The sequence below is a fragment of the Musca vetustissima genome, unplaced genomic scaffold (assembly GCF_032173495.1).
Source record: "Musca vetustissima isolate MV318-11 ecotype Yass unplaced genomic scaffold, APGP_CSIRO_Mvet_v1 utg6593, whole genome shotgun sequence".
Taxonomy (NCBI): Eukaryota; Metazoa; Arthropoda; class Insecta; order Diptera; family Muscidae; genus Musca; species Musca vetustissima.
This window is the reverse complement of record NW_026880356.1, coordinates 257,875-274,584: the sequence shown is the minus strand read 5'-3', so window position 1 is coordinate 274,584 and position 16,710 is coordinate 257,875. Positions and strand designations below refer to the sequence as shown.

General features: G+C 34.6%; 2 non-coding genes across 2 annotated transcripts; both read left to right on the top strand.

Annotated features, from left to right (window-relative positions):
* The first annotated feature begins 4,388 nt into the window (after nucleotides 1-4,388).
* On the top strand, nucleotides 4,389-4,461 carry Trnav-cac (transfer RNA valine (anticodon CAC)). Its single transcript has one exon. It is a non-coding gene; the product is annotated as a tRNA-Val (tRNA).
* Nucleotides 4,462-4,693: 232 nt separating this feature from the next.
* Nucleotides 4,694-4,766, top strand: Trnav-cac (transfer RNA valine (anticodon CAC)). Its single transcript has one exon. It is a non-coding gene; the product is annotated as a tRNA-Val (tRNA).
* Nucleotides 4,767-16,710: the final 11,944 nt, after the last annotated feature.

The following is a 16,710-nucleotide window of genomic DNA, read 5'->3' as shown; positions in this document are numbered from 1 at the left end:
CTTTTTGTAGGTGTGGGATGTCTCTCTTCCTCACAAGCTTTAATTTGATTGCCTCGTCCGTGGGGGCAATGCTTGCCACTAAATTCTTCAGGACCTCAATGCTTTTTGAGGACTCGAACTCCAGCATTAGGAAGTCTCCTTTGAATTCGCAGCTGTTCAGATCTATGGGCTCTCCTCCTTGCCGCAGGTGCTCCATGATCTTCTTGTTGACCGCATTCATCACCTCACCATGCGTCTCCTTTTTGAGTTTGCCGGATGCACTACGCTCATCGATTACTGCATAGCAGAGCTCGTCCCTGTAGCGCCTTCTGGCAACCTTTGCATAAGACGGCGGCTCCTTACCGATTGTTGCTACTGTCTTCCTCTTACGTGAAGGCTGGGTGTTCCTTTTGGGATTCCCAGTCTTGACGGAAGATTTCGATGTAGCGTCCGTCTTCTCGATATTAGAGCCAGCTTCGCCACTCTCAGTCGATGGATTCTGTAGACAGCCTCCTTGACTAGGGGTGATGCTTAGCCTTCTCTTGCTATCGGTCGACGTGAAGCTCCTTTTCTTTTTTGCAGGTTTGACATTGGTATGCTCCTCCGGAGACCTTATCCTCTTCGCCGCTTCCGAGGAAGTGGAGGGAAGGTCAAGCTTATCCTTCAGGGCATCCCGTTCCTGTTTAATTTTGTTTCTCCGGTTCATCCTGGCTAGTTTTCGCCTTTGTGCCCCAGATAGCTGCTTTCTTTTTGTTGTGAGCTTCGCTATGTCTTTGCTCACTTCTTCCACCATCCTATCGGCCTCTTCTCTCTTCCGGCATTCTAGGACGGTTATATCGGCCTTACTTTCTTGGTCAGACCCGGAGTTAGAGTTTGAGTCTCCACCTGCCTCTGAAGGTTGGGTCAGGCTTTCGCCTCCCCGGTGGTGACCGAAGTCTAATTTGTATTTCCTTGGATAAGAATAAAGGTTTCATTTAATTTGGAAAAAGTGTCATTCTATTTGTAAAAGGTTTCACTTCAATTGGAAAAGGTTTCATTTAATTTGGAAAAGGTTTCATTTAATTTGGAAAAGGTTTCATTTAATTTGGAAAAGGGTTCCTTTAATTTGTAAAAGGTTTCATTTAATGTGGAAATGCTATGTATCAAAATTGGAACAAAATAGGGAGTACGAAATCGAATGAAATATTTTTAAATACAAAGGGTACTACATTACTAATATTACTAACAAAAAGGGGGCAGGACCTTCCAGAGTATATTAATACTAGCGACCAACATGTGTTTATAGAATAAGAGAAAGGATATATAAGATGTACACAGGAGATATTAGATATGAGGCGTTCAGTGCACACATCGTTTATCTCCACTCTCAAAAAAAAATCTTAAAGCTTGTGACAGAACGTTTGTTCCATGACCCGAGCTTAAAAAAAGATTTTCAGGCGCGTCGGTTTTGTGCGCAGCTCATCTATTTTGAAAGACCATTTTCCGTGATGTTGTCTTCCGATGGAAAGACCAAATGGAAGACGTGAGCCATCAGTTGGTTCACTTTTAAGTGGACCCCCATTCTCGGTTTCAAAAAAATTTAATTTTGTATTTTGATTTAATTCGAACCTATACTAATTTAAGAATGTCCATATAAATTTTCAAGTGAAAATCTCAACAAATTTTGAAGATATAGCCGATTTATTGCATTAGCATCAAGTGACAGCAAGAGGGTTTCTCAAACTTTAAACTCATTTTTCTCCAAACAGCGTTTTTGCGAATGGCGGGCACGATAACCCAAAAACTAATAATGCAATCGATTTCAAATTTTGGGACGTTTCTCTGTGAGTGTATAGCTATCGTATGAACAAGGATAAAACCAATCGGTGAAGATCTTCCTTATTTTTTACTTTTTTAACTTAGTTTATGGTCAGAAATAGTCGATTTTCAAAAAAAAAAAAAAAAAAAAATTCAAAGTACCGCCATTTTATTAATTGTTGTGCGAAGTCAATAATCCTATTTCATACGAGAGACAGACATGTACTCTTTCTTACACCGTTGGAATTTTCGGATTCCGATGTTCCAGAGAGGAGTTTTTTGATACAAAAACAACAACAAACAATTTTTGTAAAATATTTTTCTTGCTTTTAAAATCTTCAAATATACATATATATGCAAAGCTACAAACATTTACAAGCATTTACCAGTCCATTTAAAATCGTATAAATAAAAAGTCAAGGATCCCCCATCCTTGAGGGTTCTCTTAAATGCCTCTTGTGCCGGGGCATCCTCAACCATTCATAACCTAGGCAACGTAGTTGCTGCAGCTCGATATATCTGAATATGTCAATGTCCGAGAATAGATGGTACAGTTCTTGGTTCATTCGGCGGCGATATTCACCAGGTAGTATCAGCGTCTTTTAGACTGTGAGTTTGGTCTGGTCGAATGCGGCTTTATAGTCGACGAATAGGCGCAATATGCACGCTGGATTGCACTTTATATGCGATGGGAAGGAGACTAATTCCTCTAAAGTTGGCACATATCCCCTTGTCTCCTTTTTTGTTCACGGGTCACAGGATGCTGAGGTTCCAATTATTGGGCATGTATTCCTCTAGCCAAATAGTACCAAACAGTTGGTGCATGCCCCTGAACTTTAACACATGTAACCTTATTTCTATTCAAAATCATGGAACGGACAGTCGACACTAAGAAAAATAGCAAAATCCCCAATGATACATTAAAATAAAAACGTCTCAACCCTTCGACAAGAAAATGTACGCATTAAATGTTTGTATTGATATGGAGAGGTTACCAATGTTGACACCGAGACACCTATCTAATACCAAGAAGCCTTTTGAGTTGACCAGACACTCTTATACCGTGTCAGCCTAAGGAATGTATGGATAAACTGGATCAGGACAATCATCCATTTTAACTGGCTTTCATCTATAATATTTATGTCCTCTATCTGTCATCTATTTCGATAATCTGCCATCGTTGTGATCAATATTTTTAAAACCTTGATCTATATTAATTTTTGTAAATTAAAACAAATGAACAAATATATTTTATGAATTTTCAGTGAAATGGTTAAATAAAAAATAAGAATCTTAGCAAAAAAAAAAAAAAAAACTCTACAACTGCTTACAGGATTTTAGACACATTTTCCAACCTTTATCTGTTATTTAATATTTTGAGTTCCCTAATTGGGTAACCAATTTCCCTAAACAATATTAGTCATTAAATTTTGGTATTTTAAGGGTTTGTGGATACGTTTTGAAGCCGAATTGGCTGTAATTTGATATTTTTCTGTGTGTCCGCAACGAAATTTTGCCTTCAAAGTTGGCTGCAACTTACTATTTCTTGTGGCCTATGGGTTGCAAAAAATCCTCGGACATAGGTATACTTTTTTGTTATGTTTCTTATATAAAGATTGGCTTCGCAAAATTTGGCCCGGTCATACTTAACGATGTTTTAACTTATTTTTTATACTTTTTTGAGGTAAGCCAGCTTGATCCCTTTCTTGTTGTTTTAAAATAAAAATAACAAGATTTTTATTTTTAAAGTTTTTTTATATATTTATAATTAAATCTAATTGTACATTTTATACACACCTTATTATTTTTATTAAATATATATTTTTTCTTTTTGCCATATATTTTAATTTTCAAAATCTGATCGCCTTAGTAAGGGACACCGAAAAAGGCATTTTATCAGGGTGCGAAGAATGATTAAAATACGTTCTTTCTCACGAATGCTCATGGCGATAATTCAAATGATAAAGTTACAATGAATGCACAAGCATTTGCATTCTCTCGCGAATGTTCGCATTGTACGAAAAATTCACGAACGATAAAATTTCGTTGCAAGCGTCGTCTATTCGTTCGTTATGCATTGATTGAATCCGTTCAAATATATTGAACCTTGGGAGCACCTCTTGTATATATCCAAAGTGGTGTAGGGTATCATATTCGCCCGACATTGGTCCTTTTCTAACTGGTTACTTGTCAAATGTTTACGAACGAAAGAGTCAAAAGTGACTGGACCATTAAAAATACAATCATTTTTTAAAAATCCGGTATTTTTTTTAATTTTCTACATATTTCCACTTAGTTACAAATTATTTTTAAAAACGAACTTTATCCCCTTACAAATTAGTATATTCGTATATAAATTTATAGGTAGGTTCACTCTATGTATACAAATTTAAAGTTATACACTCGTACGTACTTACATACATGCATATAATGTATTTGGTCATGTTTTCTGCTATTAATAATTAAAATAATTTTACTTTTTTATAAACCAGGAAAAAAATCACATTCGTATCGTGTGAATGATTATGTGTAACAACGAAAACAAAAAGTACAGGCCCACTGTGCTATATTCTACAAATATAAATGTTGTTATGGAAAACGATACGGCATGAGTTTCCGTAGTGTAGTGGTTATCACGTGTGCTTCACACGCACAAGGTCCCCGGTTCGAACCCGGGCGGAAACAAATCCACTTTTTTATTGAAAATTAATTTTAATATTTTTTTAATTTTATTATTTAAATAATTTTGGTTTAATATAAAGTTAATAAGAAAAAATATAATTTTAAATTATGAACGTTTTTTTAAAGAATTTTTGCTTAAGGGATGTATTAAAATAGATTTATCAGTATGTCATAAAATTCTAATTTAATTCTATTTTTAATTTGTGAAAATTTATTTATATGGATCCATATGTGAGTTTCCGTAGTGTAGTGGTTATCACGTGTGCTTCACACGCACAAGGTCCCCGGTTCGAACCCGGGCGGAAACATCCTTTTATTTTATATGAAATTTTTTACGGAATAAAAAATAATTAATTTCCGGATGTCAGAAACAAAAATTGTCTTCATAAAAATATATTTTTCGAAATTGGCAACATATTATTACATATCGTCAGCTAAAATACAAAAAGGCGCAACTAACAAAAAATTGAAAATTGACTTTTTGAATGAATATTGTGAATGTCAATAAACTACATGTGCTGACAAAGTTTTACACGTCTGCGGTCAAAAAAGGAGCTTCTATTAACAAAAAACAAAAAGACGTAACTACAAGTGGGTTTATTTGATAAATGCAAAAAGGCTTAACTAACAAAAAATTTACGTTTTTACTTAATTGTTATGACTGCCATTAAACTAAATAACTAAATTTGTTAAAAAATTATAGTCTATTATTCGTCATATGCAATATCACCCTGCCGGGCATACTTTTTCTTTTTGCTTCTCCTACACAATTATGATTATGTTAGTTACGCCTTTTTGCATTTTAGCTGACGATATACATATATATTAGATGGTTTCTTTATATAAAGTTTTGTGAAAAGAATAGAATTTATGTAAATTCCCCAATACCTTAGTTTGAATTAAATCTCAAACAAAAACTTAAGTTTGCGTGTTTTTATTTGAGCGTGTGTTATTATTGGGTGGCATATGCATTATAATTTCTGACAAGTGACATATAATCCCTAAAGTGGAATATTTGTTAATACCATTGGTCATAATAAATTAAGAACTAATTAATAACTTGTTTAGAGACACTTGAACAAAACTAAATGATTGTTTTTTTTTTCGTTTCGAATGATAAATGTTTGCATTATTTATTTGATTAGAGAAGGTTTGCTAAATGTAATCGATATCAAGATAAATTATTTCTCACCTGTCTCCGTTAAAAATTTATGCCCTGGATATTCAAATTTTAAAGGGTGTGAATGTTAAAAGGGTTTTACATATCAGTTAACATTTAAATGCAGGGTATCGAACAGTTAGATTCTTAGACCATGTAATACCCTTCACTGCTTGAAAACAATTCTGAAACTCGATTTTATATACCTTTTGAGCTGGGGCATCCTCATCTATTCTCGCGACATGACCTAGCCAACGTAGTAGCTGCAGCTTGATAAGACTTGCGCAAGTACCTATTCTTCTGATCCATGCATCACTGGCCTTGTTTCTGAATTGCTTACATAGATCATAATAGCATCTGTTGGCCAAAACTATTCTCATCCGAATTTCAAAACTGATATCATTAGTTTTGTATATGGAGGCACCAAGAAGTGTTCTCGCCATGTACTGACAGTCCCACTTTGGCCGACTCCTTCTCAATATGTTCAAAGGTGGATCATACCGCTCGCAATGTTCGACCCATTATGTCAATGTCATCGGCGTAGGCGAGTAACATGTTTCTGTTCACCGTTGACTCTCGTACGACCTTTTTCAGCAGGATGTTAAAAGGTCACACGATAAACTGTCACCTTGCTTGAATCTTTGTTCGGTATTGAAGGGCTCCGAGAGGTTCTTTTCGACTTTATCTGCTGACATTGTGCCAGCTAAAGTTATGCAAAAGCCGTATTAATTTTGCAGGATTGAGCAGTCGAATGCGAGTTTGTGGTCGGAGGAATGTGTCGATGTGTTTTTCGTGTGTCGTTTCTAGGTTTTAGAGCAGTGTAAAAATCTGGTCTATTGTGGATTTGCCAGCTCTGAAGCCGCATTGATAATATCCAATAATATCATTCACCATTGGATTCAGTCGATCACACATCACGCTGGATAGCACTTTGTATGCAATGAGAAGGAGACTTATTCCTCTATAGTTGGCACATATCGTGTTGTCGCCTTTTTTGTACATGGGACACAGTTTGCTGAGGTTCCAATTATTAGGCATGCATTCCTCTGGCCAAATTGTAATAATCAGTTGGTGCATGCTCCTGCTTGGTCTTAAATAGTTCGGCTGGTAACTATTCTGACCTCATCATGGCTAGGTGGTATACAATCCATACCGTTATCTCTTATTGGTTCTTGATACTACTATTTGATACCAGAAAATTTGCCAAATAATCCTGGTGCTCCTAACAACCATGTCTGATGTTTCTTCATGGAGGCTGAATTTTCCGACGGTGTGGCCAAACATTTTTTCTTCCAATTTTTGCATTAAAATATCCTCCAAACACGTGGAAAATAATAAAAATTACCTTAAATCGTCCACTTTCTATACCATTATTTTTGATATAAAAAAACACGTGAGCCTAATTTTGGCAGCCTAAGCCAAGTGGTTCGCTAGTTAATGAATTTACGTAATATTTTGGGGGTATGGGGGGCACCAGAAATCGTAGACCAACGCCCACATTTGAGTTTCTATAGAATGCAAATTTCTTTTTTGTGTAATTCTTCAATGAATTTTGATGTGGACCCATTTAATAGACCAGTCTTTGAAAATTAGGTCTTTATTATTAGAATTTTTGATTTAAATATCAAAAATCTATAAAAAACATAACTTCAAATACAATTCGACCACACTAGAAACAGCTCCCTTGCATGACAACTGCAGCAGAAGCTGGAAACAATCTTTCGTGTCACGCTAATCAACAAATTTTATTATTTTTAAAGTGTTTAACGTTCGTGGTTGATTTTTATTGCGGTTTTATATAACAGAAGTATCTGTCATGTCGCCTGTCAACGGCTTTAATTGAACGCAGCAAATATTTGTGAAACGAAAAAAAAAACTCGATTGAAATGAAATAAAAATAATAAAACTGCACTCATGTCTCCATAAATAAACTGATAAAATAACCATGAAACCTAAATCGGATATCACGGAGACGACGCCTCTAAATAATCGCATTAATGTAAAGTGGGGGCCGAAAGGAAAGATATATTCATTTATTTATTTTTATTTGCATATTCATATTCAATACAAGAGGAAAATAAAAAATATCTATAAAATTGGCAATTGAACAAACGCTCGAAGAAAATGTTATTTTACACCAACGATTGATTAATGGGCGAGTTCATGATCTCGCCGTCGTCGGTATTTGTGTTTCTTTTGAGAAGCTGTGACATTTTGTTGTTCGTTTTTTTGTGCGAAAGCACCCCTCGACTTTCAACGAGCAAATTTTCTTCTTCTTCGTTTTCTTTGGCGGAACTCAAATATCCAGTCGATCGTCCGTCCGTCCATATTTCAATCGTTCCGATACAATTCAATTGAAATTGATATTTTCAATTCGAAATGGAAGTGTTTTATGGCAATCGTATTTCAATATTTTGTTGATACATTTCCAATGCAAATTAAAGAGACTCGTAAAATGCAATCAATAAATTGCATTTCGTTTGATAGCTGTTTGGGGGTGCTGTTCGATAGCCCCATTGAGTGATTTACGAACGGAGCACAGCAGGTCCAACGGCTAAATACTGTCGTCGTTGCATGTGCAAGAAATGTTGTATTTAGAATTAACAACAACGACAACAAACAACAAATTGGAAAATAATCTAAATTTCTTGCTGTGTTGTCACAACATTTCAAAATAATTGTGTTTAATGCGACAGGAGTGGTTGGTTACTCCTAGAGAATACGAGTATGTCTTTATGTAAATAAATATTTATCTTTGTATAGCTAACAATGTTAGAATCAGTTGATATTTTATTTATGCCATCGAAGTTTACATTGTATTTAGAAAATAAACTGAATTTCGACATCAGCTGTACATGCAAGTTTAAAAGATTGAATGGATTCTTTAAAAATGGCAAATAACTTGTGTTTCGTTCTAAACAATTTACTCTTGGAATTCGGGTATCCATCGATTATTTGTACTTCAATGTATGCGTAAAAGTGTTTATAGGGATGAGTTCTGACCGGTTACACTGTGCCCTAAAAAAACTACAACCGGAAACAAAGATAATCTCGGCCGTGCCTCCACCTTTAGGTGGCCAATCTGGCGTGGTACTCTTATATGGGGGCTAATTGGAAAGAAGAACATAGTGTTTATCATCTAAAAACCAGTAAGGAAAGTAGTAAAGTCGGACTGGGCCGACTTATGATACCCTTCACCACTTGGGTATCAATGTTCCCTCTAAGGAACATACTCATGTCTTTCTGCAACATATGATAAATTTAATTTCATTCGGGCAGATTTAGAGTCGTCTGCGTACCATGGGACAAATTTATGGAAAACGATTTATAGCAAAAATAATTCACGCTATTAAAAATTTAATCTCAATCAGTCACCCGTTCGAAATACATATGGAAGCTATGGCTGCATCTGCACATATTTCAACAAAACCCAATAACGCAATTAAAGTCTCAATTTGATACATTGTGCAAAATTTCGTGTTAATAGGACAAACAACAGGAGTTTGGTGCACCATTTATGTAAAATCGGACGAAAATATAATCGGAGCTATATCTAAATCTGAACGGATCTTCACGAAACTTAACGCACATCATTCTAGACTCAATTCAGTACGCCATGCCAAATTTCGTGCAAATCGAAAGATATATAGCGTCTTTGGTGCACCATTTACATTAAATCGGACGAAAATATATATGGGAGCTATATCTAAATCTGACCCGATTTTCACGAAACTTAACACACTTCGTTCTATACTCAATTCAGTATGCTGTGCCAAATTTCGTGCAAATCGAAAGATATATAGGAACTTTGGTGCCCTATTTGCCTTAAATCGGACGAAAACATATATGGGAGCTATATATAAATCGGAACCGATTTTCTCGAAACTTGGCACACATCATTCTAGACTCAAATCAGTAAACTATGCAAAATTTCGTGCAAATCGAAGGATATATAAGGACGTTGGTGCACCATTTACATAAAATCGGACGAAAATATATATGGGAGCTATATCTAAATCTGAACCGATTTTCACTAAACTTAGCACACATCATTCTGGCCCTAATTCAGTACTCTATGCCAAATTTCGTGCAAATCGAAAAATATATAGGGACTTTGGGGCACTTACCTTAAATCGATGCATATTCTCAAAAGGAACCATGGGTCTATCTCGTACCCTGTACCACAGTGTGGTGAAGGGTATAAAACCGAAGGCCCATCTTAAAAATTAAAATTTGAAAATTCGATTAGGATCTTTACCCGGAGTGTCAAATTACGGGAACCTTGGGTAACACTGAGCTTATGACCATCAAAATACCTAAAATTTGGGGTTACCCCAAACAAGAACATATATATTTATAATTTTTGGTGAACACGAGAACCTGATAAGCTAAAATATTGTCACATGGTCTGTAATTAAATTAGACCAGCAACTTTATATGGAGTACATGTCAAAATATGGACCCGGGAGGATTATTGTTATCTGTGAAAACGAAGTACCAAATTGGGTATAGAAAAATGAATGTTGAAAAATTTGGGTTGAATTTTCAACTAGGGGATTTCTATGGGAATTATACCAAATAATGGAACTTTTTTCTGGAAAAGTTGATTGCCCACCATTGAAAATTGTTTCACTGAACCCGAAATACCTAATAAAGTCTCATCGGCTAAAAATGCGCCTATATTTATTATACCCTGACCAGAGCTCAAACATAACAATTGTTGACACTCCGTTATAACATGAACCTCCCCTGTTTTTGGAAGTTTTTGCTATATAGGTTACTAGCATAGATTGCCTACTTTGTTACGAATATGGGAACTACTTAAACATGTCATAAAATATAATGTTGTTTTCAAAGAAAACTGCATATGTCACAAGAACTAATCAGATTACACAACTATATCGACGATATTTAAAATGTTAGTACCTTTGTTCTCCTACAGTACTTCCTCCATATCTCAACACTACTCATCAATTCTGACCGCAAAAAAATCTAGCTCTATACTAAATTTGGTACCATTCATTTCCTTTTTTGCTCTAGTAAAACTTATTTCCAAAACTAAATCCAAATTACCCAAATCCATTTTTACCAAATTTAGTACACATTAATAGAAATTTGTCACAACTCAACATTACAACATAAATCATATTTCCTAATTTCAGGATTCCAGCCCGATCGGTTCTTCCAAGTCCCAAATTTCGTACCATTTAATACACATAAGTACGAATTTTCGAAACTTCATACATACCCCAGTACTACACTCCAACAGTAACCTTATATCCAAATTTAAGGATACCTACTCTATAGGTATACCCAAATTGTATAAAATTTATTACCATTTAGTACACACTAATATTAATTTCCATAACTACCTACATCAAGAATCCCAATTTGAGGATTCCAGGCCGATCGGTTCTTCCAAATCTAGTTTGTACCAAATTTCGCACTATTTAGTCTTATGTGTAGTATGTACGAATTTCTTTCTTTTGCATACCCCAAACCCAATTTCAGGATTCCAGACCATTTAGTACCCAAGTACACATTTCCATAACTACCGACATCGCACAAGCCAAGAGAAATCATATTTGCGGATTCCATCTCTATCGGATCACCTAAATCCAAGTTGCACAAAATTTAGTACTCATAAGTACAAATCTTCATAATCTCCTACATAACACAATCCATAATTGAAATGTTATTTCCCAATTTCAGTACTTCAGCCCTATCGGTTCACCTAAATCCAAATTTAGTACCATTTAGTTCTATCGGAACACCAAAATCCAAATTGTATCAAATTTAATACCATTTTGTACATATTAATATACTCTTCCATAAGTACTCACCTCAAAAATCCTCTAAAAATCACATTTCCCAATTTCAGGATTCCAAACCGACCCGTTCACTTAAATCCCAATTGTATCAAATATAGTAGTATTTAGTACTCATAATTACAAGATTCCAAAACTTTACCCATACTCCAATCACGCACTCTAACATCAATCTTAATTCTAAATTTCAGGATTTCAGGCCTATCGGTTCTTACAAAATAAAATTATATCAAATTTAGTACCACTTGGTACACATTAGTAGAAATTTAAATAATTGCAAACATATCCCAAACATACAGTCCAACAGTAACCTAAATTCCAAATTTCAGGATTCCAGCTCTATTGGTCCACCCAGATCCAAATTGTATCAAAATTAGTACCACTTAGTAACCATAAGTACAAATTTTTATAACTACATTCACCCCCCAATCCTGCATTCCAGCAGCAAATTTCAGGATTCCAGCTCTATCGGTTCACCTAAATTGTACGAAATATAGTACCATTTAGTACGTTTCGTACACATACTTACAAATATCCTAAACTACCTACATATCCCAATCCTACAGTCTGACGGTAACGTTAACTTCAAATATCAGGATTCCATCCGTTCCTCCAAATGCAAATTGTACCAATTTTTGTACCGTTTAGTATTTCTCGTATACATGAGTACAGACTTCAATAACCACCTTTTTATATCGAACCTACTACGAAAACCACAGTCTTATCTGAACCTTCGTACTAAGAGTCACTACCACCCAAATTTCAAGATTCTAGCTTATGCCGTTTCGTCTTTCAGTCAGTCAGTAAGTAAGTCCATCACTTTACCTTTTTATTAATATCAATTGCTGGTAGACGAAGTGTTATTTCGGAACTGGAACATTTCTTTAATAAAAAAGTTTCAGTCCCGTCTTTCCTGCTAGCCGTGGCCACCAAAAAAGACAACAACAACAAAAAAATAACAAACATAACATAACATAACATAATTTTTCTTCTCTTTTAAATCTTCAAAATCTGCAAAGTTATAAACCTTAACAAGCATTGGTAATAATTTACCAGCCCATTTAAAATCTTGAAAATGTTCCCTTAAGTCTTAACTCTGTGACGGCCACTTCATTTTTATAATCTCCAAAGCTCTAGATGGTGTTGTTCGCATTGCCCAAAATATATATGCTTGTAGATAAGGAAAAAGTTAGAATCTACCGATATATTATATTTATACCCTCCACCATAGTATGGAGGGTATATTAATTTTGTCATTCCGTTTGTAACTCATCGAAATATTCCTTTCCGACCCTATAAAGTATATATATTTTTGATTAGGGTAAAATTCTAAGACGATCTAGCCATGTCCGTCGGTCTGCCCGTCCGTCTGTTGTAATCACGCTATCTTCTGGAGAAATTGAGATAGGTTGCTGAAATATTATTATATATTAAAATAGTTATCTAATTTGTTCCGCATTTTGTGTTTTCGTGTAAGGTTCGATAATGAACTATATATAAACTATAGCCCGCATTTATGCCTACCCCCTCTGTGGGAGGTACCCGATGGAGTAGACCGATATTCTCCATCTTCGAACTTGAACTAAGTTTGGAAGAAATAATAAGATGGACAAAGTTTGGATGAAATCAAAATTTTCTGAAACAAATTTGGTCCAAAGAAACATGGGGTCTAGAACCAATATTTCGATGAGGCTCATTTTCACCGTGTCAAAGTGTTTATACCCTCATTAGCCATATGGCTGAGGATATAATTATCCATTAAAAATTTCTGAAATTTGTATCATGGTTTACATAATCGGTTTGTAGAAATGTCGGTATGAGTCCGCTTTTTGGTATTTTCCCTATATTTTCATTTCAAGTATATCTATGGTCAGTATATCTATGGTGGAGGGTATCCAAAGTTCGGCCCGGCCGAACTTAACGCCTTTTCACTTGTTCTAACTAAATTAAGTGAGTTAGTAAATTTTAAATTAATTACATTTAGTATTAACCCAATTAATTCTAACCTCAACTATTGCATGACATTTATATGGGGTGAATCAAAATAGCCGCTACTTCATTACGTTAAAGACCAGCTAATATCATCACGCTCAGCATAATTACCATGGAGACAATTAATAACCCTTTATCTAACAGCTATTATCACGCATCATCCCTTTTTATCATATAACTTAGAAAATATGTTTCATAGTGTGCCCTAAATTTTACTAAAATATTAATTTAGTTAATTTCATAATTGATCCACTCACGTAATGGCAGACCATAACAATAACAATTCAGAATTATCAGAATTAGTTAAGGCAATATTTCCAATTACTATTGGCATGTTTGACAAAACCAATTACCAATAAAGTTATTGATGCCGTATGTCTGACTGCTGGTAATAAGCAAATTGAACAATATTGGCGCCACTGGGAAATAAAGACGGAAAAATTTTGACAATCGTGCTTTCCTTTTTGGAGGATGATTGTTTAAACCATCTTATGATGGAGTGTCCCAATTTCCAAGGCAATTTTAATAATTCGATTCGAACCATGTAAATGTTATGTTCGCACACAATAACTATTCTCCATGGAATAATAGTATGGAGGGTAATTTCTTAGATTAACATGCATAGAAAAAATATTTGAATAATGAAACACACAGAGCGCGTGGAGACAACAACAAATGCCAATAATATTTACAAATGAATTTGTATGATGACATCTTCAAAGAGTCAGCCGCACAAGGAAGTCACTTGCTGTGACATCTATATGACTTTCATGTGTACTAGACTATAGACTATAAACAATATGGAAAATTGAATAAAATATTTCATTTTATGGGTATGGGCATTTTAAGCGCAAAAAAGAAGAATTTTATTACATAAATAATTACATAACCGTGTTAAATAATAAAAATTGCAAGCATATGCTATAATCGGTCATCTAGAGACATGGAAAATGTGCAGTAATTAATTGTGGAGAAAACAATGTCATGGGTAGGATGGAGCTACCAACTGATTTAGTTTATTCTCAAAGTGCCCTGTTCTATCATCAAATCACAATACATATTTTGTGTAAGTTTATATTGTTTTGGATACTATGTCAAATAGATTTAAATACAACTGAAATATGTTCAAATTTAATTGAAATGAAAACCATGCTTGCAGCTTTCGCCAGGAAGAAATTACTATGTTAAGCATGAAACAAACATTTAATGGTATTCCGTACTAGATTTTGATGAAATCATACTGTTTCAAGAATTTTTCACGTTTTAAGTTATGATTTGGACTATATAATCGGTACAGGCCTCATATAACGGTTACGCTCAATTTTTTATCCTTTTTAAGATTTTAGTTGAATTTTCCATTGAATGAATGGGACAGCAATTTGGCATTTCAGGTTCATAATAACTTATTTGCAATAACTTTTCGATATGAGTTTATATTTGAAAAATAATCCCAATTTTCGGTATTTATGAAGTTTTAGCTGCAGTTTCACGAAGTGGCTGTAAAATAGCATTTCAAAAGATAAAAAATATCCAGAACATAAAGGGGAGACTGGGGCACCTTCGGCACATTTTTAGAGCTCCATATCTCAGTACTTATTCATAATATATGTAACAACTTTATGGCTGATTATTGTCCTCTGACACTTAGTTATAAAAAATAGTACCAAAAAGATATAAACAAATAGTATTAGTTAAAAAAATTTACAGTTTTTTTAAAAAAAGTCAAATTCGCCGAATGTGCCCCAACCCGGGGTAGCTTCGGCATTTGATGGGGCACATTCGGCACCATAGTCATAGCCGGGTAATTGTCATCGCTATCAGTCTGTTTGAAAATCTGATCCTCTAAAGGCTCTATTTGGTTTTAATACGCCACACAATGTTTGAATTATAGGGCTTTATTTTCTAGCGGCGGACGTTTACATCTCAAGGTCACACACACTATCAGAAATAGGGGTTTTCTATCGCATTTCGTCAATATAAGCACGTTTGATCTTATATATGCAATTTCGAACCATATTAAGGGATTAGTTTTAAAAACAAACTCAAAAACATTTTACGGAAATAATATTGCACAATCTGTATATGGCCGAATGTGTCTCACTTTAAAATGCCGAATGTACCCCGAATGTACTTTTAATAGTTTTATTCATTTTTTTCGATCAGTCTTGTAAAAACATTATATTTTTAAATACTTCTATAATAGTACACATCGTAGTTAACCACTTTTTAATAATATTGTCTTAAAAATTTAAAAAGTTTTATACACGAAATACTTACGAAATGGAATTGAAATATTACAAAAATATCTATAAAAATACAAAAACACATGTATCTAAATAAGCTTATTAGCTAGAAATTTCAAACTTTGTGTCAGTTATTTATTTCGATATTCGATACCTATGTATCGAAACTAGTGATGAACGGTGAGAGCTTCATATCGAAAACGCGATTGCCGAAGGTGCCCCGATGCCGAAGGTGCCCCAGTCTCCCCTACATATATGTGTTGAAGAAGCTCCAAAATAAAGGTAACGCTATATTATAACCTCCAACTTAAGCTGCATAACCATTATTTGTCTTTAGAGCTGATATTGCAAGGCTTGTGTTTGAAAAAGTTCTATTAATTCTACGCAGTAGTTTTAGGTTGATGTCCTTTTTAATATTGAGAGCAATAAACAGCATATCCGTCAAATTCTACTTTTTAACTTCAGAAAGGTTAAAAATGCTGTCCAAGCGAGAAAAAAATTGACGGATAACAGTACGCCAGTGCCATAACTGGTTTGCAAAATTTCGATCCGGCAATTTTTATGTCGTAGATACACCACGGTAGGAAGGCCAAATATGTCGGCATATTCTCCAGGAGTTTGGTCATTTAAAATCATCTTTGCATAATGTGTTCCTGCAATTTTTGATAGTCTGAAGGAAATTTACAATAAAAAAACTCCATAGATATTTTAGTTATTTTTAACATACACTCCGTGATAGAGGATATAAAAAACTATGCGCGGCCGAACTTAACGACGATTTTACTTGCTTTAGTTATAGCATTATTCAATTCTTGCTGATGGCATAAGAACCCATATCTTCGATATAGAGCCATACTTAGGAATTTCTTCCACCTGGATAGATTCTATATTGCAGGAATAATTGTTCCTAAATGGGTTTGTTCTACTTGATTCACGAATTTTTTGACAATAGTTTTAACACTAGATTGCCGAAGGCGGTCATTTTGACCGTTTTTCAATTTCAAGTACAAAAACAATTGTGTATATTATG